The 27,585-nt window shown below is 45.6% G+C and overlaps 1 long non-coding RNA gene across 4 annotated transcripts; it reads left to right on the top strand.

Annotated features, from left to right (window-relative positions):
* On the top strand, positions 1 to 27,182 carry LOC106733690 (uncharacterized). 4 transcript variants are annotated; one of them, XR_003547583.1, is made up of 5 exons: positions 1 to 380; positions 690 to 746; positions 2,188 to 2,242; positions 17,199 to 17,288; positions 18,350 to 19,195. It is a non-coding gene; the product is annotated as an uncharacterized LOC106733690 (long non-coding RNA). The 4 variants fall into 4 exon arrangements; XR_003547582.1 differs by lacking the exons at positions 690 to 746; positions 18,350 to 19,195 and adding an exon at positions 26,311 to 27,182 and having other exon boundaries at positions 1 to 429; XR_001369626.2 differs by lacking the exon at positions 690 to 746 and having other exon boundaries at positions 1 to 429.
* The last annotated feature ends 403 nt before the right edge of the window (positions 27,183 to 27,585 follow it).

A 27,585-nucleotide genomic window follows, 5' to 3' on the forward strand; every position in this document is an offset into this window, starting at 1 on the left:
CCCTGCGCGGACCCGGCGTCCCTCGGTGGCGGCGCGGCGGGAGGGAGGAGCCGTTTTCCGCGGACGGTTTTGCTGCCGAGCTGCGCAGGCGCCTTCTCCTTCCCAGCGCGGGCGCCACCAGCGCGTCTCGCCCTCTGCGGTTGCGTCTGAGCACCAGGACACCCCATCCCGCCTCCTGGCCCGTCTCGTCGCTTCGTGCCTTTGCTCTTCCTAGCAAGTGTGGAGGTATCGGTGCCTGGGATGTCTTCACCGTGTCCGTCGGAGATCCGGATTGTCCACACGTGATGGACTGAGCCAGAGCAAATCCCGATTGCGGAGCAATGCCGGTGTCCTCCACTCGGGGTTTCTTAGCGGGGGGACGTCACCGTGTAGCCACACAGGTCAGAGTGAGCCGAGCGATGGTGATTTCCTAGCCCAGCACGTCCCGGGGTGAGCGAGTTCCTAGTGGAGCGGATGGGGGGACTCGGGGCTGCGCGTTTGTACTGGTGCGGAGTTCCGGTTTCCTAAAGGCTCCCCCATGCGGCTTTGTCCGTGGTGCTTAAGTACCCTAGAAGTCCAGATGACTGGAATTGGGATAGCTCTAGGATCGGATTTTACCAGTGTCGTGTGCCTGGAATGTCTTGGTCACAAGAAAATCGGTTTAGCAATAGCGAGTCCCGTCTTCGCTGTGCTTGTGTTTAACCCCACAGAAGTCGGGATAGGCTGGCAAGCGCGGTTTGTCTGACAACGCTCCGTTTTTAGCAACAGTTAAGTCCTTATTTTTAACTCTCGTTGATGTAAGATGTTCGGGCTCCCAGGATTCCTTAGTTGTAGGAAAATGGGTTTAATTGTGACTGTCACTTTGTGTCGCTGTTGTTTGTGTGGGGGTTTCATTTCTTTTTATACTCTTAGCAACTTTAGGCTTAGGTTTAACATATGCTGGTTTAGATTGGACAGGGATATGTATCTTAATCACAGGATCTCACTGTTTAGCAGTTTTCATAATTTCTATTTTGTAGGATCAGTGATCACTAGGTTTTTCCATCTTCTTTTAAAAAAAGTGTATGTGTGTGTTTTGCTCTGGGAGCAATGGCACCATTGCCTTTGTTATTTTTTCTTTCTTTTTCTTTTTAAATTTCTTTGTTTACATTTAATCACATGTCTTTACAGTGTACAAAATTTCTTTTTCCAGTGCAAATGCAGTGCATGTCAGTCAAGACAAAGATATTACTCATACCTTATCATCAGCAAGTAACTTCTTTTTTTTTTTTTTTTTGGAGAGGTTTTCGCTATAGGGCGCGTGTGCTTGCCAGACAGACAGAGAGAGACAGAGAGATAGAAAGTGAGAAATTACTCCCCAGGGGGGATGGCCAATCCCTTCTCCTCCATTCTCCTCTAGGGATCTTGGGCAGGAAGGCAGGCATGCACATACGCTTGCTGTGAGTTTAAGCCACTGGGTCCAGCGACATAGCCATTAAGCTAACTGCTGTTGCCAGCAAATTACTTCTCATTTTTTGTCAATTAAGCGTACTTTTACTTGTTTTTCCTTCCCCTTTCCCCTCCCTCCCTTCCATACTAAACTTTTTTTTTTCACATTTTATTGATTCATGGTAGTGAACCTGTCTCATTGGCTTCCATGGTATCTCTCCTTCCTTATTTTCTTTTTGCTTTAGCAGGCAGGTTATCTCAGTTTAATGTGCTGCATCTTTTTTATTTTCTTTTTGTTTTTTAAAGAGAATCTATTTTATTATATTTATTTTAAAGAATTATTTAATTTTATTTATTATTATTTTTAATTTGACCAGAGAGAGAGAGAGAGAGACAGACAGACAGACAGACAGAAAGTGAGAAAACAAGTCACCAGGTCTGAGACTCTAACTGATGGACTATCTCTCTGATTTCAGCTTAATTTATAGCCCCACCAAAGTATCTAGAAGGATAGGGGAATAAATTTTTCCCTCCTCTACAATTCTATTATTGACTTTTAATATAGTTTCAGTTTATCAATGAGTATCCATACTTTAGTTTTTTAATGTTATAAAATATAACCATGCTTCATATAGTCTTTGGAACCATTATTTCCCCTCTGAATATGTATTGTTCATGTGTAGCCATATTTTAAAATATTGTTGTAATGTACTTATCTAGACTCTTGTAAGCTATTCCAGTCAGTTAATGTACTATTGCTATTTTCTTCCACTCTCCTAGTAATGACCTCGGCTCCTCCATCCCCAGAAGGATTTTGTTACTCTGAGCAGTACAGGTACTTACATTCTTTTACATGTTTCATGGTGGTATGTGCAAGAAGTAACACGACTCTGTGACTAAGGACTTTACCATGAGATGCTTCAAAAAGGGTAGTTTTGGACCAGCGGCTGGTGCAGAAGTTAAGATGGTTGGATTCCACATGACTGAGCAGTTAGAGTCCTGACCCAGGAACTTGAAAATCTCCCAGGTGGTGGTGTGTGTGGTTGCCCAAAATCCCAAGAGAAGAATGGAGAAGAAACTGTGGTGTGGTCATTCCTCTCGGGGGTGGGGTGTGGGGTGTGTGTGATTTCTTACTTTCTTTCTCTGTTTCTCTCCAGTGAGCAAATGTGCCCTATGGGGGGAAAAAAGTAAAAAATCTTGAAGGGAGAGGGAAATGGAGGAGAAAGGTTCATGGCAAGACCATTCCCTGGGTGATGATTTCTTCTCTCCCTTTGTTTCTCTATGGTAAGCACATGCATCCTCTAGCAATTAATAATAATAATGATAATAATAATATAGAAAATAAGTTTTATAATTTTGAACCAATAACATAGTGGGTCTTTTTTTTTTTTTGACATGAACAATAACCTCCTTTATTACAGAGCGAAGATAGGAATGTTTATTTTCCTTTCCGGGCTTTGATTTTCCTCAGGTAGAACTCCAGCTCCTTGCCCTCTAACAGGTAGCCATCCATCGGCACAGCCGCACTGGCCTGGTCTGAATGCAATGATAAAATGGGGAGATGTTAACATTGTAAGTATATGATTAGAGGATGGGACGAGAGATATTGAGAAACAGATACTGGGTACCATGTGTCTCTGATAATGGTCGAATAATTAGACTGTGTCAAGGTTTTGAGTGGTAGGCTTATAAGAGTTTACTGAAGTATTATAAACAAATGGATAAATAAACATAAATACATGCACTGGTTATTAAAATATGTCCTCAAATAAGAACTATGATTATTATCTTTTTAGAAATTATTCATTTAATTTTATTTATTCATTTATTTATTTTAATTTGACCAGAGAGAGAGAGAGAGAGGGAAAGTGAGAAAGCAAACCACCAGGTCTGGGACTCGAACTACAGTTGACCATGTGGGAGTGTCCAGCGCCTTAACCATCATGCCACCTGCTGGTCCCAAGAACTATGATTATTCTACTGCTCAATATCATGCTTCTACTGACCAATTTGTTAGGAAGGGAAAGCCCCTGTAAATGTTTTATACCTTCTTTTTCCTTTAAAAATCTTTTAATACTCGAAACATTTATGGATCAAAAGAATAATAAGGGAATGCGAAGTGTAAGTTGTTTGGCAGTTGTGGCCGAAGAAACTGTGTTGATTCAAACAAGTATATGAGTTTTATTCCTTGTCACTATTTTTCACTTCCTGTGCAATCTTGTAAAGCTCAGTAAGGCTGCTCTCTGAACCAGTGAGCTTCCAGAGAAGGACATGAGGTGCTTACTCAGCTCCAGCTCAAACAGCCACTCCAAGGAAGTGATTTTCTTTTATTTTCACAGTATGTTATCACACTTTGACTTTGCTCTGGAAATTAATTTCAGTTGTGTGTGTGTGCAAAAGTGAATGTAGCAACCTCATTCTCATTAGAATGCCTACTATTAAAAACATCATATAGAAGGCTAGACTGGTGCTTCAGTGAAATGCAGTGCTCTTTGAGGTTGGCTTACATCAGAAGGTCCTGGAGTTTTGTTTAGTGTATTGTCCTCAAGGGTCATCCACCTTGTAGCATGTGCCATTTTTGAAGCCTAGTTGCTTTCCATTGAATGTTTTAAGAAAGAATTGTTTATTCAATTTCGTTATTATTATCATTATTGTTTATTTTGACCAGAGAGAGAGAAAGGGAAAGTGAAAAACCAAGCTGTCAGGACTGGAACTTGAACTGTGGTTAACCATGTGGGAGTCCAGTGCCTCAACCACCACACCACCTACAGGCACCCTCATTGAATGTTTATATTCGGTTTTGTTTATCCATTCATCCACTGATGGAGCCTTGGGTTGTTTCTGGCTTTTGGCTTTTGTGAATAGTGCTGCTATGAACGTGAGTGTATAAATATGAGACAGAAGTTAGATCACTTACAGGTAGATAGGATAAGGGCCCCAAAGGAGATCACTATGTTATTATTATTTTTTAAATTGAAGTCTGTTTTTCCTTTATGGTCTAGTTAATGTACAATATATACCCCTTTTACGTGTCTCTAAAGAATTTATGACTCCTTGCTAATAAAACAGGAGATAGAGATATTGAACACATAGACAAGATAAAGACCCAAGATGGAGTCACAGTGACTGTCTTTTCACAGCCAAAGTTAGCTACATTGGGACTGAAAGCAACTGTAGCTAAGGGCAATGGTTTCTTTTACTAAGTCATAAAAAACAATGAGACCCTAACATTTGACAGAAAGTGGACAATTATGGAAGATTTACTGCTAAGTGAAGCAAGCCAGACTATGAAAGAGAGGAATTGTATGTCCCCACTTAATACATACCAAATGTCTACACTCTATGGCAGAAACAGAAATATTAGTAACTGTATTCTAAAAAGAAGTACAGAATGCTTAGTCTGCTGACTCTACAAAAAATAGGGCAATAAATCACTCAGACAATCATGTAACTATTTTCTAAAGACTTACTACCTTATCAAAAAGCCAGCCCATTTCTAGAACTGCTAAATAAAAACCCCTTGCCTCTAGATCTTCTTTGGCAATCCATTCGGGCCCCCTTCCAGTACACTGGAAGTTTTTTTATCCTTCCTTGATAAAGTTTGCTTACTATCCTCTCCATGTGTCTGCATCTCTAATTCTTCATGAGGGTAGAACAAGAACCTGCACAGGTGTTGGGTTTGATCACCCAGAAGTCCTGCATCAACGATTTCAATCTTGTGTATGTGCATATACCCAAAAGTGAAACTGCTGGAGGATGTGCTAATTCTATTTCAATCTTTTGTGGAACTGCCATACTCTTTTCCATAGTCACTGCAACATTTTCTATTCCCCCACCTGGGTACAATGGTTTCAATTTAGCTGCATGATTGCTAACTCTTGTTATCTTATGTAATTTAGTGTTTTTTTCTTCTCTTAAAATTTATTTATTTTATATTAATTCACTGTATATCACAGCATACAAAATGAAATTTCCCATCTAGAATACATTGTATATTGGCTTAATGAAGGATATTATCATACATGTTTTTAACATCTTTCTTCCCACAGACTTTCTTTTTTTTGGAGAGGTTTTTGCTATAGGGCCTGTGTGCTAGTGAGAAAGATAGAGAGGGACAGAGAGACAGAAAGTGAGAAATCATCCCTTAAGGGGGATGGCCACGCCGCAATCTCTTCTCCTCCATTCTCCTTTCGGGATCTTGTGCACGCAAGCCCACGCATCTGGTGTGAGTTTAAGCCACCGGGTCTGGGACTTGAACCATGGTTGGGTACATGGGAGTCCAGTGACATACCCATTACACCAACTGCTGATCCCCCCACAGACTTTCTTTAAAGCAACTGTAATTTCTTCCCTTACTTCCTATCTGTTACAGAATCTCCCCATTGTGACCCTTCTGTGAGTTCTGTCTTAGGCATTCCATGAATCCATTCAAATCTTCATTTAAGTACTCCTTTTTTCTTCTGTACTTTTTATGTTTTGGTTGGGGTAGATTGTTTTTAAGGGACAGCCTACTGGCTTCATGTCATTTATGCTTTGATAGGTTTTGGCTTATTCCCTTGAAGGACTCCTTCTTCATGTCTTCCCATGATGTTGCAAGGACAGACCTCTTTCTATGTCTGGTAGAAATTTGTACCCACCTGATCATAGCTTCATCAGAGGTACTTTACCTATCACATGTGAATACATCTCTCCTCTCAAGGTTCTAGGACCATCACCACCATCCATCTTCATGATTCTTTTCATCTTGTAAATTGAACAATCCGGGAGGCTCTGGTTGGAAAGTTCTTTTAATGTCCATGGCTCATCTCCTTGCTCCAACTTGAAGATCACTGCAGGTTTGGCAATGCAGTGCCCCCAAAACAGCAGGCTGCTGTACATCTCCAGCATCACACCCTTGTATAGAATCTTCTGAGCATCTTTCAGGTCCTGCCACTCCTCCCAGGTAAAGTCCCTAGCGACACCCTCAAATGACAAGGACCCCCAAAATGGATTCATTTTCTTAATCCTGGACAAGCACAGAGGTTTCTAAAATTATAGATTTCAGGAGCCAGCAGCAGTGAAACAGAGGTAACAGTAATCGCAGAAGGACCACATGTCTCAGACTTCTTGCTGCTGCCTTTTGCACATGCAGATGTGCTTTAGACCTTACCAGCCCAGTGCCCTTCCTCCATAAGACCCCACAGTGCAGGAGCGAGCTTTACAAAGAGGACCACTTTCCCAAAATTGATCAAAATGAAGTGCTATTTCTGTCACTGATACAAATATCCCATCAAAATTCCAGCGTTTTATTTTTATGGGAAAAGGGACCAAAAATTCTAAAATTGTTCCCCTCTCTGGTGAGTGCACATGCCTTATAGAAAAATATCTTCATCGCCACATCTGGCAAAGCATGGTTAGCACAATGACAGGTTTTCCCCAGCGACCACACAGAAGGAACTGAGCACCACAGGCTGAGAAAGAATCCAAAAAAGCCTGTAATTTAGTTTTTGAAGTTTTGTTTGTTAATTTGTCCCATGAATGAGAGTAACAGAGGGAGACAGACCAACAAGGACCCCAACAAGATCCTGAGGCTGCCATCTTCCCCAGCTTCAGCCAGCCCCCAATCATGAACAAACACATGCCAGGAGTACTCAGGGAGGTCTTATTCCTCCAACAGCCGGGATTCTCTGCGCCAGCTCTGCCGATGTGATGCTGTTAACCCACCACTATATGCACTGTGTTCATCGTGAGTTATACAGCACTGTTTTTATCCATGTGTTTGTTGGTCTTCAGAATGACAGTTTCCCTCATTAGTGTGAAAGGGAATTATATAATGAATTTTTCCAGTAAGAGCAGGCACATGAATCATACAGGCTATGATCTGATGACATGGATTTTTTGGGGGGGGGCAGTGATATGCCATTATTTAGCATCTTTTTTTAAAAAAAGAATTATTTAGGGACCAACAGATGGTGTAATAGTTACGTTGCTGAACTCCCAAGTGGTTGACTACAGTTTGAGTCTGGGACACAGTGGCTTAAAAGTCGTGCTGGGTGCATTGTATGCATGTCCAAAATTCTAAGAGGAGAATGGAGGAGAAGAGATTGTGGTGTGGCCATCCCCCCTGGGGGGGGTGTTCCTTCTTGCTTTCTGTCTCTCTGTCTCTCTGTCAAGCACATGTGCCCTATAACAAAAATCTCTCTCTCTCTAACAAAAAGAATTCTTAATTAAATTTAATTTCTTCTTATTATTTATAAATTTGCTATAGGGCATCTGTGCTCACCAGAGAGAGAGGGAAAGTGAGAAAGCAAGCTGCCAAGTCTGAGACTCGAACTATGATTGACCATGTGGGAATCCAGCACCTTCAGCTCTATTCCACTTGCTGGGCCTATGTAACATTTTTAATTATCTTCTTTGGCCCTTATTTCTCAGAAGTCTCTATAAGAAAGACAACAAGGAAACTTTGGCAATTATTTTCTAGATACATTTAAAAAAATTTCATCCTCAACCTCTTCTGGTACTGACATCAGTATAACTATTAATGGGGGAAGGGAGGGAATGAATGAAATATTCCTTAAATTCACAGAGAGATGGTAGTTGACCCTAAGCACTCTTGCAAATAATGGATAGAATTTAGAGTGCAGTTCTACGATGATTACTTTCCAATTCCAAAACCCAAAACATTTTGCAGTCCTAATGCTTGGAATGTATATTTGACTGCCAAGCTCACTTGGGAGCAAAGTCTAACCAGAATTAAGTTGATCGTATAGTTTACTCTTCATCATCCCAGCTTACATGAATAAGAAAAAGCACAACTGGTTACTGGATTCTGTCCTTGTGTTTAATTCAGAACTATATAAAAATGTGGAAGTTTCTCAATTTGCATTCTATGGTGCTGGGACTCATGAAAAATGGAAAACATTGATTATTGAATCCTTTGCTGTATGGGTTTTGACACAGCAAGGGTTGGGAATTGGGGAGGGTATTCAGCTTACAGCTAAAATGAAATCTTCAGGCCTAGGAGGCCCAGAAATGGTTAAGACTGAGTAGGATGGGCCCAGCACTGGTGTGCTCTGTACTCTTCCTACCTGGATTGAAAGGCCAAAAGGTTAGACTGTGACTACTCTGACACAGCGTGCCCATGGGCTGCACTATGGGAAGTGAGTGGGACAGACACTGTTCCAAGGTGAAAAGGAGCCACCCCACCTGCTATGACCTGTTTCGATTCAGGTCCATGCAGGATCTTTGTCAGCATCAGGAGAAAGGCTGCTTAGATCAAGGTGGGCAAGTAGGATTTAAAAATGTCAAAAGGAGCCAGAGGGAGCAGATCCAAGCATGGCTTGGGGACCTGGGGACCCCTCCCTCAAGCTAGGCCAGCCCTCCTCAGACACTGTGGCCCCAGCTCACCCAAATAGCCTCTGGATTTCAACCTTGCAGTGCTCTACTCTTCCCTTCTGTATAGGCTGTCCTGGGACCAGCAGTTGGTGTAATGGCTATGTCACTGGACTCCCACATAGTCAACTGTGATTTGAGTCCCAGACTTGATGGCTTTAACTCATGCTGGGCATGTGTGCATGCATGCCCAAGATCCCGAGAGGAGAATAAAGGAGAAGGGATTGTGGTGTGGCCATCCACCCTGGGGGGTGATTTCTCGCTTTCTGTCTCTCTGTCTCTCTCCATCTTTCTGGCGAGCGCATGTGCCTATAGTAAAAACCTCTCAAAAAAAAAAGAAAAGAAAAAAACAAAAAGGCTGTACCATTGGTGACTCTGCTTGAGCTTTGCAAGGGGATCTTGAGAGAGCTAAAGCAAGAGTGGCCATCCTGGTTCTTTCAAAGGCTCTGATGTTCAGAGAGAGCCTTAGTATTAGTAATCCTGAACACTGACGGCATGTACTGGATGAATCTGACCTTGGGAATGCAGCTTTTAAACTATATTTCATGGATGTATCTATTTTTTTCTTCTCTTTTCTTTTTAATGTTGAGCTTTTTTTTTTTTTTTTTAATTTTATTTAACTTTATTTATTTATTTAATTTGACCAGAGAGGGATGGAATGAGAGAGAGAGGAAAGTGAGAAAGCAAGCCACCTGGTCCGGGACTCAAACCATGGTTGGCCACGTGGGAGTCCAGAGCCACTAACCACCACGCCATCTGCCAGCCCTTGTATCTTTTTTTTCTACATACAGATAACAAACATATTGCTTCCAACCCTGAAATTTGATTGAATTTATCTTCATGTGTACTGAACATCTTCTGCTATGGATCTCTTTTTTATTTATATTTCTATATGTAATTATTGAAAAAAAGTAAGTTAAATAGAGAAATGAGGGAAATGAACCCTTATGTGTTTAACACCTGAGAATCATCACTTATCAGCAGTTGGTGATTTTATTTTAGCTAACGCTTTCTTTTAGGGGGGTAGATTATTTTGAAGTAAATCACAAACATTATATTATTGTATTTGTCAATACTAGACATTCATAAAGCATAACACATCGGGGCTTTTTAAAATAATCTTCTTGTCATTATTATACCTTACACATTTAAGACAATGATTTTTTTTCAAAGTTTGAAATGTGACTGACAAATTAAAAACAACTCTTTATTAGTTAATAATCAGTATATGTGTAAATTTCTCCTACTTGTCTCGAAACTGTATTTTTATCATTTATTTCTAGAATCAGGATTCTAGGAAGGTCTATACATTGTATAGGATTAACATGTCTCTTAAAATTCTTTTGCATGTTGGTGTGCAGCACAGCAGTTAAGCAGTTAATCCTGCTTTGGGAGCCAGATCCCTCCTGGCCAACTGAAGTTCGAATGTCAGTCTGGGTGGCTTGAAAACCACTCTGGAGGAACCAGCAGGTGGTATGGTAGTTAAGGAGCTAGACTCCCACATAGCTGACCACAGATCACGTCCTGACTTGGAGGCTTGTAAATCATGTTGGATGTGTGTGCACGTGTGTCCAAAATCCCAGGAGGAGAATGCAGGAGAAGGGATTGCAGTGTAGCCATCCCCTCTGGGTGTGTTTTCTCAGTTTCCCTCTGTCTCTTTCTATCTCTTTCTGGTGAACACATGCCCTCATGGCCAAAAAAAAAAAAATAAAAATAAAAAAAATAAAAGAAAGAGAAAGAAGAAAGGAAGGAAGGAAGGAAGGAAGGAAGAGCACATCGGTCACATGTACTTGTATGCTCTAATCTCGAAGGGATGCTTGCATGCCCTAAATCCTGGAGGGATGGAGAAATGGAAGAAAAAAAGATTAGGACATGATCAACCTGATTTGGAGTATTCTGTTTCTTATGCATGCTTGTGCACCCCTTGTGGCAATGAATATATATAATATATTTTGTGGTAATTCCCATCCCATCTTTCTTTTTTTTTTTTTTTTTTTTTTTTTTGGGGGGTGTTCTCCCAGGGGGGGTGGCTCACCCCCGAGACATAGAGACAGAAAGCGAGAAATCACCCCCCAGGGGGGATGGTCACGCCGCAATCCCTTCTCCTCCATTCTCCTCTCGGGATCTTGGGCACGCACGCACACGCGCCCGGCGTGAGTTTTAAGCCACTGGGTCCGGGACACGAACCATGGTCGACTACGTGGGAGTCCAGCGACATAGCCATTACGCTAACTGCTGGTTCCCATCCCATCTTTCTTGTTAGATTTTTCTCTTTATTTTTGCTGGAATTGTTGATTCTATAGAATTTCAGAGTTTTGGGATATGTGTGATTGTTCCGTATATCAATTTTACTCCTCACAACCTTTATAAGCTATTGGATATAGAAATGTTGTTAAAACTTCATAGGGCAAACGATGCCTAATTGATGCTGTGTGCTTTGTATTAATTAGGAGAGTCACTTTACGTGAGTTTGTCACACTGCGAGGTTATAAGCATACATTTCCCAGGTCCTTTGGTTATAAATGTCCCCAAAGTTTTCATAAACTGCTTTGGCATCTATTTGTGACGACCATCTGAATCCATCACCTAGTCAGAACTCTCTGCAACTTTGATTCAGTATTGCATTCTGCCACCTTCATTAACTAGTTGCCCAACTAGTAGATAATAGTGTGACTTTTTTCTCTTTGTTCTTATTTGATTTATTTGTTTGAGACTGTTCAGCTCCCTTTCCCCCCCAAAAATGAGTCACTTTTCGGCTTGGACAGATGTAATGAACAGACAGCCTCCAGCGGCTAGCTTCGTTGAACTCTCCCCCAGCTTTTGAACCAAAGCACAACCTTTTCGGATCCGTCTTTAGCCAGTAACTGAACAAGTTGGGCATACACTCTGTAGATGCCTGGCAGAAGGAGGCAGGGGTGGCCAGATTCAGGGGAGGCTGCAACGAAATAATCCAAACATGCCGGAAACGACCTGAGATGGGCTGGGAAGGAGAAGCCAGGACAACCCAGCAGGCAAGTTGAGTTTCTGGATTCAATGGCGCCCTCTGCTGGGTGTTTCATTGGCCTAGCGCACGGCGTGGGATTTCGCCAGGGCTCTGAAGATGGAAGTGGGGTCTGCTGTTGAGCTGGGGACAATCCTGGCTGTCGGAGATAGGAGGTCTCTGGACTTCGGGCTGCTGGGGCTGGGGCTGGAGCTGAGGCAGGGGGCCTTGCCTCTGTGTCCCTTAGGCCAGGGCTCTGAAGATGGGAAGTTGGAAATTAACACAGTTTTGACCATGGCAAGAACATTTGCAGGATATCTGGAATTATAGCAACCTCATGCATACACCTTTTCTTCTATATCCCAACGTTTTATCAAAAGTTTCCAAAAGTGAGAGAAATTTTTCAGAGTAGGTCAATGAGTAAACTTGCATTGAGGAAGAGCCAGAGTAACAGAGACTTATTGACGATCCAGTCTGGTGAACAGGGTGAATGAAGAATCCATAGAGAGGATAAAGAGAGACATACACAGAACTAGGGGAAGGGGGGACTCAGAACCTCGAGGGCTGAGCGCCCAGGCAGTTTATTTTATAGACCATTTAAACTATCTTACCCAGGGAGTAAGATGAATGCTTTCTATATGCTACACGAAGCACAGAGGGTTCTGGAAGATGAACTCTGACAGGCTACTACTGTTACCTGCAACAAGCAATCCTTATGGGTCTTGGACAGATGAAGCATAGATCCTTTCCTGTTAGTTCCGTCTCGAGATTAATTTTGCGCATGGATTTCCACACCGATCTCAGTCCCGTGTTCTGGACTTCATGCTCCCAGAATTGACCCAACTCGTTGTTATGTAATGTGATTCTGCATTCGATTTAATTTTTCTCTGATTTACATCCTTATATGATCCCCAGCAACCTATTTCTGCCTAAGTAGCTATTTTGTGCAGTTAAAATAAAAATGTGATGAAGATAAAGATTTGACCTAAACATTCTGGCTAGGAGATGCCGCCTGCAGACACCCACACACATGAGCACATGCTCACGAGGCCTGGATGATTACACCTACACGTAAGGCGCTGGGAAATGTCCAACAAGAAGGTGCCAGGAATTAATGTCGAGCACCTCGTTGACAGCTGTTCAGTTGGGAAACGCGATTGAGAATCCCTGTTCTGTAGCCACCAGTGGCTATTCAGTGCAGATGTGGGCACCTGGATGCCATTTCTGTCCCAAACTTTTTCCATCTCAGAATTACTGCTTTAATATGGCTTCTGTGGGACCAGCAGTTAGCGTAATGGCTATGTCTCTGGACTCCCATGTAGTCGACCGTGGTTTGCGTCCTGGACCCGGTGGCTTGAAACTTACGCTGGGCGCATGTGTGTGCGTGCCCAAGATCCCAAGAGGAGAATGGAGGAGAAGGGATTGCGGCGTAGCCACCCCCCTGGGGGGTGATTTCTTGCTTTCTGTCTCTCTGTCTTTCTCTGTCTGTCTGGTGAGCGCATGCGCCTTATAGCAAAAACTTCTCCAAAATATATATATTTAAGATATAGGGAAGCAACATTGGGACTCTTTTTACAACATAGAAACCGGGTCTGGGTGCTCCAATACAGCATCCACTACTCCATGTCTCTCTCTCTCTCTCTTTTTTTTTTTTTTTTTGAGAAGTTTTTCCTATAGCATGAGTGTGCTCACCAGAAAGACACAGAGAGAGAGACAAAAAGCGAGACCCCCCCCCCCCGGGGGGATGGCCACGCCGCAATCCCTTCTTCTCCATTTTCCTCTTAGGATCTTGGGCACAAATGCATATGTGTCTCGCATGAGTTTAAGCAGCCGGGTTTGGGACTAGAACCCTTATCGACTATGTGGGAGTCCAGCCACATAACCATTATAGCCTCTACTGGTCCCTGCTACTCTAGGTCTCTTAAAGCCCCTCCTGCCCAGAGGAATCCAGAGAGAGTCCAGTTGTACATCATACCATTTAATGAAGGTTGGTGCATCCAAAGGAGTGTTGCAGGCAATAATCTCATAAGTGAACTTCTGGGTGCAGGCATGCTTCTGAGTTTACTACCTGACATACGACAAAGTCCTGGAGATATTTAAGGGAAAAGGAACCTTAGACCTGCATTTCACAACCCCCACACTCTTCCATTCTCTGTCATCATAGATTTCATCCCCCAACTGCTTCCTGAGAATTGAGGAATAAGACTATCTTCAGATCTTAGTGAGGGTGGGACTGGCTCCAGCACCTGGGAAGTCCTGGGATCTATCTGAGCTATACTTAGGTGTCAAAGGGAATCTCTCTGAGAAAACAGTGATAAAGAAATGTCTTTAGACTCTGAAAGAGGGAAAATATCACCTGGTAGTCTACCAGAAGCAAAAATTCTCATCATACTTTTGACCTTCGTCACGGATGGGCTGGAGACCTATGCTGGAGAACTACAGTATCACCTCAGGCCTGGGAGGATCAAAGGATCTTTCAGGAAACAGGGTGAGGTTGTGATGGGTGGCCCAGGGACCAGGCGTATTCGTATGTCTGTGTGTGCACGGTGTACGTGTTCCTGTGTGTGAGGATGTGCCACCTAGAGAGACTGGCGAAGACACACCTGCCAGAGAGGACCAAGAGAGAGAGGTCAAACCTGACCCTGAACAATTCTCACCCCAAAGTCTGGCCCTGCCACCTTGGGTCTGCGTATTGCTATGACATCAGTGGGGCTTCTCTAGGGCCCCTTGGCTGGGGTGCATACTCTGATCCAAGCTGCCTTTGGGCAAGAGAGGAAAGGTGCCCCTGCAAGTCACCCAGAATGTGTAGGGTTAGGTATGAACATGTCCTGGGGAGCGCTCACCAAGCCCTCAAGGTGTGTGGGATCAACGTCCCCGTGGCTCGTTTTCCCTGTGTCCAGGCTTCCGGTGCTGCCCCCCTCACCCCAGGGCTCTCTTTCATGTAGTTGGCCAGCATGGCAGGTGTGCGTGGTGCTGTGGACATCTCAGCTGGCTAGGGGCATCTGACAACAGAGAGGAGGCAGAAGGGCCACTCCCTAGGAGTGGGCCAGGACTCCAGGGAGGGAGATGAGAAGAGTAGGGCTGGTAGGCCTGTGTGGTATTTGGAGGATGGTGTAGATAGAGGTGGGAGGAGGTAATGGGGGCAAGAGAGTTGGTGGGCTAAGGAACTGGCCAATGGAAGGGGTCACAGAGGAAGGGTCTGGGCTATGGAGCAGGAGCGTATCCATGGCAACGTGGAGTTCTCAGGGTGTCCGTCTGGCAGCCTGCCACATTTGATGGAGGTGTGACCAGCAAGGGACGCTGGATCCAAATGCCGTGATTGGGGATGCTCCGCCTATGCACAGGTGACGTGATACCTCCTTTTTTTTTTTTCTTTTTTTGGAGAGCTTTTTGCTATAGGGCCCTTGTGCTCGCCAGACAGACAGAGACAGACAGAAAGCAAGAACTCCCCCCCCAGGGGGGATGGCCACGCCGCAATTCCTTCTCCATTCTCCTCTTGGGATCTTGGGCACGCACCACACACACGTCCGGTGTGAGTTTAAGCCACCAGGTCCAGGACTTGAACCGCGGTCGACTACGTGGGAGTCCAGCGACATAGCCACTACACTAACTGCTGGTCCCATGCCTCCTCCTTTTGCAGCCACCATTGTGTGCACACAGCCTTAATGGTGCCTCCAAGCTTCAGAGAAACCTGGGGCCAGACGGGCACCCCTCCCTCATCTACAGGCTTCTTGCCCTCCCCACAGGCAACTAGAAACACACCCACGAAACAAGAATTTCTGTGTCTTGGAGATTTTTATTGCATGGGAACAACATGAAGAAAACAGTTTCAATGCCCTGTGCAGACGAGACTCTTCCATCACGTCTGAGCCATGGCAGAGGTGGCAGGGGGACCTCCTCTGTCTGCAGAAGTTACTCCAGCGACGCATTTAGGTGCAAAACTCAGGTCCTTGGTGCGGGCCAGGGAGACCAGCAGAAGGCGGACGGCAGCAGTGCAGCTCTGGGCGTTCCTGGGCCTTCGTGTGTGGATCTGGCTCTCAGCAAGACAAGCGACTTTGGGCGGAGGCCGGTAACGGGTAGGGAGACGGCCACGCTGTGCTCAGGCTTGTAGAGTCTCACGTTTGTCCGAGGAGAGGAGCGATCTGCATGGTGAACAATAAGGCAGCGGGGTTAAGAGGGTTGCGGCCATCAAATCTCGCAGACCCCTATCCTCTGTCCCTGGAGCAGGTCTGTCCCCAGAGGGTACCTGTGTTTCTTTGTGCTCCCTGGACGTCGGCTCCTGGTCGGGTGACCCTATGCACAACCTCGAGGTGCCGGGCCATCTGGGTTCGGGGGTGGCAAGGCCCAGGTCTGAAGTCCACCGGGACGAGAATGGCCTTTCTGGCCCCAGGCGGACCTCCTGGACCCAGAGCAGCGGTCTGACTTGGGATAAAATGGGGGCAGCCAGGTTCTTGGATTCCTGGAGCTCCGGACCGCGAGCCAGTGAACTCCTGGAGCACGCTCGTCAGAATCTCGGGCTCCCCGCACCGGGCGTCCAAGGTGCATAGCGTGCTTCAGGCTTCCTCAGCGATCCTGCTTGCAGGGACAAGGAGTGTCTGAGATTCTGAAGAGCCCTGCCACCGCCTTTTATAGCTCTGGCTGAGTAGGCGGTCCTCTGCAGTCAGGAGCAATCTGGGCGTGGCCTAGCCGCTAACTGCATCAGGAGAGGACCGGCCCATTGTCATTTATTACTAGAGGTCATGAATATTCATTAGTGGGAGGCCCGTTATGCTGCCTATGTCCTTTCTTTCAATCTGAATCCACACGTTTTTTTTCCCTGCACCTGCGCACCTTCCTCACAGGTAAAGAATGAGGAACTTGATCACCTAATCTCGCAGGCCCAATGAGAGCCACGTTGCCCCAATTAGACTGCCCAATTAGTCCATCGCCCTAATGGGAATTAGGGCATTGACCAAAACGCTTGCTTAGGTCTTTTTGATAAGAGAAAAATCTACGAATCATCCCTGTGTGCTTCCTTCAGGCCCCAAGGAAGGAAGATGGCAAATTGCCTCTCCCTCCTGGCGCGGGGAGCTAGATGAGCCTTTTGCTTTTCTCTTAGGGCCCCCGCTCATGACTAACAGCCTACCACAACAGTTTTGCTGGGTAACCAGGCTACCTGTTAGGAAACACTCTGTAAGTTATCCTCACCTGGGCACTGCACACTAGGACTTGGGACCACACCGATTCACACCTGTTCAAACAAATTCAAGGTCTCATCTTTAATGTCTATACAATCTTCCTAGTTTAACTTTTTATTAAAGATACGTTAAAAATACATACATTCAAATGCTGTGGCTAGTCTCAGTAGAACGTCCCAGATGTGCTGGAAATGACAGGAACTTTGACATTTTCTCTATGCTATGAGTAACTTCTTTTCTCTCTCTTTAATAATTTGTTATAGGTCCAAGTGGCATGATGCTGAAGGCACTGGCTCCCACGTGACTGATTCTGCAGCTGTAGTCCTGATGCAGCAGCTTGGGGAACACATAGGGTGTGTGTGTGTGTGTGTGTGTGTGTGTGCCCCAAACCCTGAGTAGGTAACAAAGAGAAAGAAATAGTAGTGTAGCCATCCCCTCTGGGGGCGGGACTGAGCTCTCACTTTCCCTCCCTCTCTATCTCTCTGGCAAGCCCACACACCCTGTGAAAATGAATCTAAGAAAAAATATAATGAGGTAAGGGGCACATGTGTTTGCTGGAGAGAAACATGGAGAGAGAGACAGAGAAAGTGATAATGCATTCCCCCAGGGAGAGGGGCACAGCACATCCCTTCTCTGCCATTCTCTTCTTGGAATTTGGGGCACACATGCCCAGCTTGTTTTCTAAGCTGCTGGATCTGATACTTGAACTATGCAGTTGGCCATGTGGGATCCAGCTGCCTTAACCACCATGCCACCAGCTGGCCCACTGTGAGTAGCTTGGAATGCTACCTAGATAGGCTGGTCTGGGAGCTGAAAATCAGGTTCTGACTAGACCATATAACATTGGGAGGAATCAAGTGGGCAAACCATGTAGCTGGGTGGGACCAAGAAAATACGGAACGCTAACAGTGACATGGTGCCTCACGGTAAAGGATCCTGCTCTGACCATAGTTGGGTGTCTACATCACAGCTCTCCTCTTCAACTTGGGTAGGATCATTCCATGCAAGGCCTGGATTTACATCCGCCAGTTTGCCGAGACATGGCCCCTGGATTAGAAGGACAAGTGTGGGGTATATTTTTAAAATAATATATTTCACATTATTTCTAAAGACTGTACACATTTGAATTGTGCTGGTGTACCATAATGTTCTTTTCAATTCTTTACTGAAAGCCAGGTTAGGTTTTTCTCCTTTTACATAAATATCTTGTGCTTAGAAGTGACATTGGGTTAAAAAAGAGCATTCACACTTATATATTCAATACTACTGTCCTGTTTGAGAAACAGATACCAAATTTATTGCTACCATTTTTTCTTATACTCTCTCCATTTTATTCTGCTTATTTTAAACTCTCCTCCATCATATTCTCAAAATCTTCCATTCCAGCATAATCTGCTTTTTTTTCTTGTGGTAGGAACTAATAGTCTGGTTATCTGTGAGCATAAGAAGGAAAGGAAAGCAGAAAGACTCCAGAACAGGAAGAAGAGGGTGAGAAAGGAGGCTCCCTCCATGTTCAAACAAGAAGCCTTTCCAATTCTTCTTGACCATCTGCTCCCATTTCCTGTCATGGAGGGGAGACATTTAATTACTCTAATCAGAAGTGCAAGGCAAACAATGTCGGTTCCACATTCTGCACTGAAATTTAGAACTGTTATCATGTGAATGGGAAAATGTCCTCCAAAGAACCTAGATTAAAGTCAACATTAAGTTTCTTCAGTTTGATTTCTAAGTTTTGAGGGGACAGGAAAGATCCAAAGGTCCCAGGGTAGTCACTCCTGCATGCTTCCATCCCTGTGTTTGCCCAGTTACTTGGTGTGCAGGATGGAGACTGAGTTGTGAGGACTCATAGATCTGTCTCCTGGATGCCTGCAGAAAGGCGTGTCTCAGATGCTGTGGGCCCTGAGATGGGAGGAGACTTGATAGCATGGACGTGGTGATATGGACTGCTCTGCATCCCTCTACATTTCATGTGGTAAAGTTCCAACCCCCAGCGTCATGCATGGTATTTGGAGATGGAGCCCCATCTCCTGGAGAGTGATTGTGCCCTACAGTGAAATTCAAATAAATACTTGTATGAGGAAGAGACCCCAGATTACCTCTCCCTTTGTTGCCGTATAGGACACAGTCGGTAGACAGCCATCTATAAGACAGAACGTGTTCCCTCCCCAGGAACCCAATCATCTCGAACTTCCCAGCCTCCACAGCTATGGCAATTGAATAAATATCTAGTATTTGAGGACTCTAAGCCACTTTGCCTGAGCCCAACATGAATATGCGTTTTTGTTGTATGTTGAATTAAGATCCATGAAGATATTTGCACTGGGTAGGCCCAACCAAGACAGGATTCTGTAATTACCTCCAAATTGTCTGACATGGAGCCAGGACTTCATGGCTGTCGACTGAGAAGGCACAAGTCTAGTGATTTTCTCTGGCCTCTTTAATCTTTTTGTTCCTGTTCATGTAACCTTTAGGTAATGTAAAGAACACTTATTGATGCCTTCTCATCTGGAGAGGCCATGCTCATTTTCTGAGAAGCTCATCAAGTTGTCCACCCAGCTCTCCTGTCCTACCCTATTGGTGTCCCCAGCTCCTCAAAGCCCCTTAGATTCACCTGATAGCTGACCTGGGTCCCTGTCTGCTTCCTGCCTCAGGTCGTCCAATACAGCTGCTCATAAGAAAAAACAATTGCACAGGCGGAAAAAGAAAGACTTTGATCAACATAGACAACTCTGGTAATATGAGAACCATGATCATTTAAAGACATGGAAAAGAAAAGTTGCCGGGCATATTATTGACGACACAAAGAAAGGTTTTCTCAATGGAAAATCTTTAATTCGTTCAGGAGAAGAAGAATACAATAAGAGAATTACTCTGAAGTGTCTAGGCAGACAGTGCAGAGTCCACAGGGTCGGCGTGAGGGCCCCGCCTAGTGTCTAAGGCTCCCCCAGGGCGTCAGCTGAGGGTTGTGGGGCTGTGGACCTGCAGCAGAGATGGGTGCCTCGCCTTTCCTTATTCCTCCAGGTTTCAAGCCTTGGTTTTCAGCAGCTTCCTGGGAAGGCCTGGGCTCCAGGGGGCGCGCTGGCTCTGTGTCGGTCCTCCACAAGTGTTGGAATCTCTAGGCTGGTTCAGGCCCCTTTGGGCATCCTCGGTGGTAGTAGGTATGTCTGCACGGGGTGACTGCAGCTCCTTTGCGGTGTCAGCCACTGGGTCCTGAACAGGTGTGTCTCGACAGCGTTTTTGTCCTCTCTCAACACAGGAATCGGCTCCCTGCGCAATGTAATGCCAACTCATCAGCCTCCATGCACTGGGGTTCACATCTCCACAGCACTGGGGGCACTGGCAGGAGTGACGGCTCAGCGCTGGGAAGTTATCCAGTGCCCAGGCCCAGGCCTGCTCTCGGTTTAGGCCCTCTGGAATGTGGGGCTCTAGCTGTGCCCACCTCCAGGATGGCTCTCCCATGGCTGATGCTTGGAGCTCCAACGTGTCAGTCTCCCAGCCAGGCCAAGCCATGTTTCTGGTCTAGGAAGAGCGAATGATTCAGTCTTCTGCTGACTGTGCCTTTTTATACTGTTCTACTGGGGACCAGAAACCAGACCAGCTATGTGGGAACTGACACTCATTTGCCTTGCTAATTAGTTCAGAGGCTGATGGGGTTAAGGTGGAAATTGTATCACTGTGGAAGACACAGTAGGAACTGCTTGGCTTTTGATTGCATCAGGCAGTGGAAGGGTGTGGAGTGGGCAGAAGGGCCCTGTTAGAGGCTGTTCCCATTCTCAGTAGAAAGTCTCTGTGTCAGGAAAGCCTGGACAAATTGCATCACTATGTCCAGTTCTCTTCCTGGATCTGAGAAACACTGCCTGGCTTTAGAGATGAGATTCAGTGAGGGTGGATGGTCCAAGACTACACAGCTAGTTCTGCTGGAGCTGGATTGAGAACCTCATCCTCAAGCATAGACATTAAGCAGGGAAATGAGTGAAGGAGTAGTTCGCTTCTGTCAGAGAAGCAGAGTCCCGTTCTACTTAGGATTGTACTTTTTTTCTATTTTCGTCTAGATTACTCACATGATACATACATTCGTATCTACTGTAATTTTCATGCTTAAAAGCAAATTGATGGGGCCAGCAGGTGGTGTGGTGGTTAAGGCACTGGATACTCCCACAAAGCCAGCCAGGGTGCGAGTCCCAGACCTGGTGACTTGCTTTCTCAATTTTTCTCCCTATATGTCTCTCTCTGATCAAATTAAAATAAATGAATGAAGAAATGAAATTAAATAATTCTTAAAAAAAATCAGTTGAGATAACGTCGTACTTTCAATAGTGCTTTTTGCAATTCTCTATCTTTTGGTGTTATTTTTCTTTAGTGCTATAGGGTGTGTGTACTGGTCAGAGATTAAAAAAAGAGAGAGAGAAAATGAGGAAGCAACTCCTCTCCCCTGGGGCAAGATGGCTCTGCTACAGACCACTTTCCTTCATTCTCCTCTCAGGAGTTTGGGCAAGTACACACACCAACCCGGGGTGTTTCTTATGCCACCATATCTGGCACTCAATCTATGCACTCAGCCATGTGGAACCCAGCCACCTTAACCACCACAACACAGGCTGACACAACCCCTGCCCTTTTAATGTGATTATGCAGATTCTATTATTAGTGAATGTCTCTTTGTCTGCCCACCAAAGCAACAAGAAACCTTCTTTAAGGCCCAAATAGTAGAGACCAGCAGTTAGCATAATGGCTATGTCGTTGGACTCCCAAGTAGTTAACTGCGGTTTGTGTCCCGGACCCAGTGGCTTAAACTCACGCTGGGTGCATGTGCTTGCGTGCCCAAGATCCCGGGAGGAGAATGGAGGAGAATGGAGGAGAAGGAACTGCAGTGTAGCCATCCCCCCTGGCGGGGGGGGGATTTCTCGCGTTCTGTCTCTCTGTCTCTCTCTGTCTTTCTGGCAAGCACACGCGTCCTATAGCAAAAACCTCTCCAAAAGAAAAAAAAGAAGCCCAATAGTATATCCATAGGATCTGAGACTTGTCCTCTACTCAATACCCTTTTTCAGCTTGATTATTTTATTCAAATTATTAAAAAAAAAAAAAAAAAAGGCCATCTTGTGACTTGGTGGCTCAGGTGTGGTGGCCAAAGGCAGACTAAGTCCCAGTGCCAGTGGGATAAAAAATCACACTGCGCATGGTACCTAAAATCCTGAAACGGAGAAATGAGTAGGGATTGCACCATGTCTGCCCTCATAGGGGTTGCTTTCTCACCTTCCCTCCCTCTCTCTCTGTCTCTCTATCTCTCTTATCTAGGGAGGAGAATAGGAGAAGGTTATAATGCTGAAAGTTTTCCTTACATCTTAGTCTCTATCTGTCTGTCTCCAGGTTAGATGAATGTGGCCAAGAGGTGCTGCCAGAGCAGGTGCCTCTCTGGGTTCTGTGCGGTGCCCCACTCCCCTCAGGATGACTTTGACTCCACCCAGGTCCTGGATGTAGGATCCCAGAGGGGCAGGGTGTAGGACTCCAAAACACTTGGACTCTGGGCAACATCTGTGTCGAGGGCAGGCCCAGCTGAGCAGCCCACGTGGACTAGAAAGCACTTCTTGGTTTTGCAATGTACGCTGCCGCCTCCCCCCCAACCCCAGGCTCCAGCTTGGAGAAGCTCCAAACCCGAACTAATGTCTATCAACAGAACTGAGAATCTGTGATCCACAATGGGACAAAGAAATGTGGTATTATCTCTTGAAGATAATTTTTATAGTATTATCAACTGGACTAGGGAGAAAGGTACACATGTTGGAATATTCACTTTGTAAGCTAATTAATGTGATTAAATGTATAAAAGAACAAGAAATAAGAACATAAGTAAAAAAGAAAAAGAATGGGATGCTCGATGGGAATTAGATGAACAAGCAGTGATGTTGTGCAGGAGGGACGCACCTCACAGTGAGGGATGGACAAGGACACACAATGTGCACATCCAGGAAAACCAGTCTCTGTTGTTAGAGGTCAGGGATTGGTCACCCTTTGGGAGGATAGTGACTGAGAAAAAAACGCTGGTTAACGTCATTTTTTGATCTGGGTTCAGGGTACATGCCTGCACCCAGATCAAATTCACCAACTGACACACATGAACTGTCCTTTCTAAATTATACCATAACAAATCTGATTTTCTTTAAAGTAAAAAAACAAAACAAACAAAAAACTGGATGTGGCATTTGGTACATGGGTGACTAGAGAATACTTAGAGCAAAGAACTAGACAAAAAAAGAAGCCAAGGAAGAGAGCGGCTCGGCAGTCTTCAAGGACAAAGGACAGGCGGTGAGGACGACAACTGCAGCCGGGCTGCAGGGGCACACTGAAGGAGCGTCCCCTGCACAGGCTCTGCAGAGGGTGCTTGCTCCCTGCGCACACACAGCTCTCTGCTCTCTGACCCTTTAGTCTCCAAGGACCTGTGTCCTTAGGGGGATCCTTTTGTCACTTGGACCTTTGAGGGAAGCTGGGGTCCAACCTTTTCAACACTCCCGACAACATCCAAGTCAGTTTCACATATTCTACCCTGCCCTACTTCCCAGCCCACCTGGATGAAAACTGGCTAGGATCTAGAGTCCTTCTCCCTTCACCAAGCCTTCCTCCCTGCCAGGTCTTCAGTGACATCTCTGTCTTCAAGTTCCACTAAACACCCTTGCCTTCCATTAGATCATAAAAGGAAAACTGAAGACCGTGTTGATCATCTGTGTAAATGTTATTGAAAATGTTTTATCTTCTAAGAAAAAAAGGAGGAACAGGAAGGGGAAGAGCTCTTGGGAAGACTTCCTGCTCCTCCTTGTGAAGAGGGCAGTTCCAGGGCTCTGGCCAAGGTCAGAGGTGCTCTGACCATCGGCTCTGTGTGCCCACTGCCAGCAGCGCTTGCCTGGCTAGGGTGGCTGCCTGCTCACTACAGTGGGCGCCCAGGGTGGGTTCTACCAGCAGGAGTGCAGAGGTCCATGATGAGATGAGTGTCAGTCTCTGGGTGTGGGTTGGGGGAGGGCGTTTCCCGAGGCTCACACTCTGCAGATGCACTTTAATTCCTACTCTGTTGATCCCGGTCAGCAGCATCAGCCTCTCCTGGGCTGCCTTTGGCTCCATCAGCGTCCAGGCTGAGGACTGGGGCCGTGAAGGCTTGGGGCAACTTTCCTTGAACAAACATCTGCCTCCTGAGCAGTTCCAGCATGGCAGCCCATCAGAACAGTGGAGGAGTTTAAGGAGAATTTAGAGTGGAGCTTAAATGGGTCACCTAACTTGGAGTAGTTAGGCTAAGTCCCAAGCCCAAAGTGTTTCTGAGGCATAGAGAGGATACCTGAGGCTTGGCTTCTGCCCCTTCCAAGTCTGATTTTTGCAGGAAAATGTGGGTGTGTCATTGCTTTCCTATGTGAGCCTGAACAAGCTGTGTGTGGGTTAAGGGAGAAGGTGAAATTTGTTCCAGGCCTCATTGAGTGTCAAAGTAAAACATCAAAAAAGGGCAGAATGCTGGTACTTGAACTTATCATTAATGAAAGGCGGGTCAGGCCATGAAAGAAAAGCACACCCATCCCTAACTAGTTTCCATTTGCCTTCAATACATTTTTCCCTGGGGCAGTGTGTATCAGACTTTAATTGGGGTGTGGGTCACTCCAAAATGTTGTATACTCATCTTCTGACCCAGTAGATTCTGGGGTCAGAGATTCTGTATTTCTAATGAGTTCTAGGTAATAGGGAGGCTGTCTGTCCTTAATCTTGTCTACTCAATAAAACCACCTGTGAAGCTTTAAAGAGACGACCAATGCCCAGGTCTCTCCACAGCCAATAACATATTAGAATGACGACTGGACATAAGAATATATTATTTTAAAAGATAGCTATTTTTGCCATAGGGCATGTATACCTGACAAAGAGAAAGAAAGAGAGAACTCCTATCACAAAGTGGTCTAAAGATGCCATAATCCCTTCTCCTCCACCCACCTCTCAGGATTTTGGTCATGCATCAACATGCTCCTAGACAGGAGCTGCTAGATATGGGGCTCAAACCATGAAGGGCATATAAGAGTCAAGTGATGTGAACACTCTGCCATCTTGTGGGAGCCCAGACACTTCTTTGTCTGTCTGTCTCTCTTTCTTTCTTTTTTTATTTTTTTAGAATTATTTCTTTAATTTTGGAGTGAACGGGGTTCAACTTCTAGTCCCTTGGAGTTGACCTGCAGTACTCCAGTTGGAGTCCATAGGGAATCAGGAAAGTAGCCCTTCCTGCTTGCCTAGAACATTCTATCTCAGATGTGAGAGAAACGGGAGGATTTCCCTGTCCAGTGGAGCCTCCAGGTAGACAATTCCAAATGTGAAAACAAAAGTAATGTCACAAATCCTCCTCAAGTGCAGGTCAGCATTTTTGTTTTTAATCTTCCTGGAACCCTAAATCTCCTCACTCACACTTACTTCGATCAATTAGAAACGTGGTCAAACCATGTTGTTTGGAAGACACAGTTAGCCCGTTGGCTAGGGCTGGCAATGTAGGTGGTCACAGCAAGGAAGGTGTATGAATGATTTTAGGAAAAGAGTTCTGGAGTCGTTTCCTGAATGTGCATGAATTTCTTTCTAGAGTGAGAGTAAGAAGTTTGGTGGAAACAAGGAGGCAGGAAAGGATGGAGGGAGAGAGGGGAGCAGCACTCCTGTTAGACGTGGGATACCAATTTGCCCACCAATGTTTCCTGCCTAGGGCAGGTTGTTGATAGTAAAAGCATGTAGTGAGAACTTCCTTCCTGTAGGGTGTGTAGGTAGCGGGTGGAGGGTCATTTGAGTGGGCCCATGGCAGGAGGGTAGGGCCTCTGTTATTGAGTTCTGGTAGGCTTATTAGGGGAGGAGGTGAGAGCGGACACAGCCCTGGGAACACACACCCTGCTCTCATCACTGTTCTGCTTCCCTGTGCTCAGCCAAAAGGGTCCCTGCCTGCCATTTTGCTCTGCCTCTGGATATTTTCTGCCACCTGCCCAGTAAGTCATTCAACTTGTCATTTTTCACATGGACCCCTTTTTAGGTATTTCCCTGAGCAAAGGTGCCAGAACACTAAACACCCTCTGATGTATGATTCTTGAGTTTCTGAGCAGTTCTGAGGGGGAAGGTCCTCAGGTCTACTAAGACCTGTTGAGTAACCCCCTTCTCCAAGGCCTAGGGAATGAATGGAGGGGTGGAAGTCAGCTTTGCGAGGCACCGGCCTCAGGGAAAACCTGGGAAGTCAGTCCCATGTCCATCTCACTTTCTCTAGCCACGTGCCTGCTGCTCAAGCTGGTAGAAACCCCGTCCAGATGCTCTGGCTTCTCTCCATGCAGTTTCACTTTGTGCCAGTTTTGATCCACTGGTCCTTCCTCCCTTCTCTTCCCATAGGATCCCCAAGCAGAAGGGGAGCTGAGGCCCGACTCCATGCCTGCCATGGCCAGCAAAGTGGATCTGTCTCTAGAGGACATCACCAAACTGAACCGCAGCCAGCGGTGCCCTGAACACGGCGAAGAGCCAAGGGACACCTATCCTGAGAAGCAAGGAGGCACAGGTCACATCTGCCCAAGGCCAGCACTCTAAAGCAGGCCCAGGTGACTCTCAGACCAGCGTCAGCACCATGTGACTGACTGTGACTTCAGAGGCGGTGTGGGCTCCAAGTCCCACAGGCAGCAGCTGCTGCTGCTGTCCAACCTGTACCCCAGTGTGTCCAACACATATATCCAGACGTTCTTGGGCTAATTTGGAGCATTCCAGAAGCAGGAAGCTGTGCACTATGATGGCTCTGGTCACAGCTTGGGCACAGCCACTATGTACTTCCAGTGGAAGGCTAATCCCCTGAAGGTGCTGAGGGAGTACTACGGTGTCCCTTTGGATGGCTGCCCCTTGAGCATCCAGGTGGTCACCTTGCCCAGGGATATTCCAAAGATACCTACCCCAAGTAGGAATGGAGGAGGCCTGAACTGGAAGCGTGGTTCAGGTGGTCAGCTCCTGGCCATGGCTCCTGGTGAGGTGGCACGAGAAAAGACTAAGTTCTAGACCACCATTCAAAGCAGCAGCTTGTGCAGAGGAACTGGACACCCAACTCAATGCCTACAAAGCCACTGCTGTCACAAGAAAAGGACAATCCTTAACTAGACCTTCAAATCCTGGTGGGGCACAGATCTTGCTCAGTTTTCTGCTCCCAGGCGGAAGACAGAGTGCCCAAGGCTGTGGGCCCAACGTTGAGTTTCTTTCTCTCACATTGTACAATAAAATTTAAACACTGAAACAACTTTGTTGACTCTTTTTCTTGTTCATGATTCATTTTTCCACTCCTGAAATTTGCCTCGAGTTATTTGGAAGGATTTTATTTTACTGGTGCTTATAGCAAAGAACACAGTTTTCTCACCTTTTTCCCAGTCCAGAAGATATCTGTAGATGAGGACCATGGGCGGTGGAGGTGGAAACCTATTGAGAGGGAAGAAAAATGCAACTGAGGGGACAATAGAGGAGAGCAAGCATGAACTGTAGGAGACTCACAACAACAGAGTGGTCAGACTGAAGATGTCTGCCTAATCTTAGATATGAACAAAAGAATAGTCCCAGAAAACCTACTACAACTTTCCCAGAATGTGCACAGTGATATGCAATGTTCAATAACATGTCACATGTAAAAATTCATAC

Source organism: Tupaia chinensis, unplaced genomic scaffold, assembly GCF_000334495.1.
Source record: "Tupaia chinensis unplaced genomic scaffold, TupChi_1.0 Scaffold144378_1, whole genome shotgun sequence".
Lineage (NCBI taxonomy): Eukaryota > Metazoa > Chordata > Mammalia > Scandentia > Tupaiidae > Tupaia > Tupaia belangeri.